This window comes from Myotis davidii, unplaced genomic scaffold (genome assembly GCF_000327345.1).
Source record: "Myotis davidii unplaced genomic scaffold, ASM32734v1 scaffold96, whole genome shotgun sequence".
Classification (NCBI taxonomy): Eukaryota; Metazoa; Chordata; class Mammalia; order Chiroptera; family Vespertilionidae; genus Myotis; species Myotis davidii.
Genome location: NW_006289416.1, coordinates 4908055 through 4910699, shown reverse-complemented (window position 1 = coordinate 4910699; position 2645 = coordinate 4908055).

Below are 2645 nucleotides of genomic sequence, written 5' to 3'. Positions count from 1 at the left end.
AGGGGAGCAGTTAGGGGCAACCAGGCAGGCAGACAGGTGAGCAATTAGGAGCCAGTAGTCCAGGATTGTGAGAGGGATGTTCCGGATTGGAGAGGGTGCAGGCTGGGTTGAGGGGACCACCCCCCATGAATGAATTTTGTGCACCAGGCCTCTAATATATATATGAATATTACTCAGCCATTAAAAAAAATGAAATCTTACAATTTGTGACAACATGGATGGGCCTAGAAGGTATTATGCTAAGTGAAATAAATCAATCATAGAAGCACAAATAGCAGTTCAGTAAAATGGCTGGGTAAAAGATAACTATATCATCATCAACAATACTTCTATCAATAATCATCAAATAATTAAAACAAACTTCCTATACAGTACAGCAACCATCGTTTTAGGATACTCAGAAATAATCACAGTGAGAAATATGTGTGGCCCAGGTGATAAAAATCTACACTGAGTGGCCAGATTATTATGACCACCTGACATTTTTAGGCAAATTAGCCGTACACTGCATTATATGGGGTAGGGAAGCCGAAGGCCTGTTTGAACACCTTTGCTATCAGCAGTTACCAAGATAAAATGTCTCCAAATCACACAGGAACACAAGGATTGGACAGATGAGCATTGGAAAAAAGTCATGTGTTCCAATGAATCACGTTTCCAGTTGCATCATGCAGATGGCAGAGTGAGAATTTGGCGGAAACAGCATGAAAGCATGTACCCCACATGCATGAGTACAACCCTTCAAGCTGGTGGGGGAAGAGTTATGGTTTGGGGCATGTTTTTCTGGCATGATTTGGGCCCTTTAATTCGTGTGGATCAGCGTCTGAATAGCACAACATACCTAAGTATCATTGCTGATCAAGTTCATCCTATCATGTTGATAGCATATCCCAATGGAGGTGACTTCTTCCAAGAAGACAATGCTCCATGCCACGGTGCTCGTATTGTGCAGGAGTGGTTTCAAGAATATGAGGGAGACTTTACCTTGCTTAGGTGGCCCCCACAATCACCAGATCTCAATCCAATTGAGCATTTGTGGGACAAAGTTAAAAGAGCCATCAGGCAGCTGGTTCCACAACCATCAAATCTCACAGAACTGGACAGTGCTATTCATCAGGCATGGTGTCAGATTCCTCACATCACCTTTCAACATCTCGTGGAGTCAATGAAGTGAAGAATCTCGTGAAGAATCGCTGCAGTATTAAAGGCAAAAGGTAGCCCAACAAAGTACTGATGGGGTGGTCATAATAATCTGGCCACTCAGTGTATAAAACATTGTCATATATATTTTTAAATTTTGAATAAAAGTTACTAATTTTTGATTGGGAAGATGGAATATCATAAAGATTTTATTTACAAATTAAGTTATAAATTTAAAATATTTTTCAGTTTAAACACCAGTGGAATGGAGAGGAATAGGGAGGTTCTTGAAAAGTTATTCTAAAAAATAATATGTAATGATAACTGATTACAACAGCTTAGGAACTTATTTTAAAAGAAAAGTAACAGACTAGCTGGTGTTGTTCAGTGGTTGAGCATCTACATATGAACGAGGAGGTTAAGGTTCGATTCCCAGTCAGAGCACATGTCCGGGTGTGGGCTCAATCCCCAGTAGGGGAATGCAGGAGGCAGCTGATCAATGATTCTCATCATTGATGTTTCTATTTCTCTCTCCCTCTCCCTTCCTCTCTGAAATCAATTACATATGTATGTAATTTTTCTTTCTTAAGAAAAAACAGTGCTCTAACCAGTTTGGCTCAGAGGAGAGTGTCAGACTGCAGACCAAAGGGTTCCAGGTTTGATTCCAGTCAAGGGCACCTACCTCAGTTGTAGACTCCTCCCTGCCAGGCCCTGGTCAGGGTTCGTGCAGAAGGCAATCAATTGATGTGTTCACATTGATATTTGTCTCTGTCTTTCCTTCTCTCTTCCACTCTCTCTAAAAATTAATGGAAAAATATCCTCGGCCGAGGTTTCAAAAATGGAACACAAAGCAAAAAAACCAACCTCATGAATAAAAATGTTTATAGTAACACTATGTATAGAATGAACAGAGTAGTAATGGATAAATAAGCTATGATAAACAACTGGGATGAAATATTATGCAGGTATTAAAATTTATGTTTAAGAAAAAAATGATTATTTGATTATGTAAACTGAAAAACAGTATACAAGAACTGTATACACAGCATGTAAAACAATTCTCTGCAGGGGGAAAAATTAAAGAAAAACTTGGAGATTTTCAATAGTGAGTGGTGGGAATATGGGTGATTTTGGTTTCTGTCTTACTTTTCCTTATTTAATAAAATTTTAAAAATAAGCATGTACTATTTTCACAATGAAATGGAAAAATATAATTTTTGCTTTTAAAGTCTAGACCAGGGGTAGGCAACCTTTTTGTGAGTGCGTGCCAAAACCAGCAAAATCTCTGACTCAAAATTCTTCTGCGTGCCAACCCTAATTTTTTGAGAACATGTTATGCCTCCTTGATATCTCTTAAGGTGTACGTATGTGAAGAACCTTGAAGAAATAATAAAATTCATTCGAGTGACAAAAACACAGAATATGATGATGAAAAATACATTTATTTTTTAAAGTATACATGCACACTGATAGTCCAACAGAAAACTTTATGACTCCACTTGATA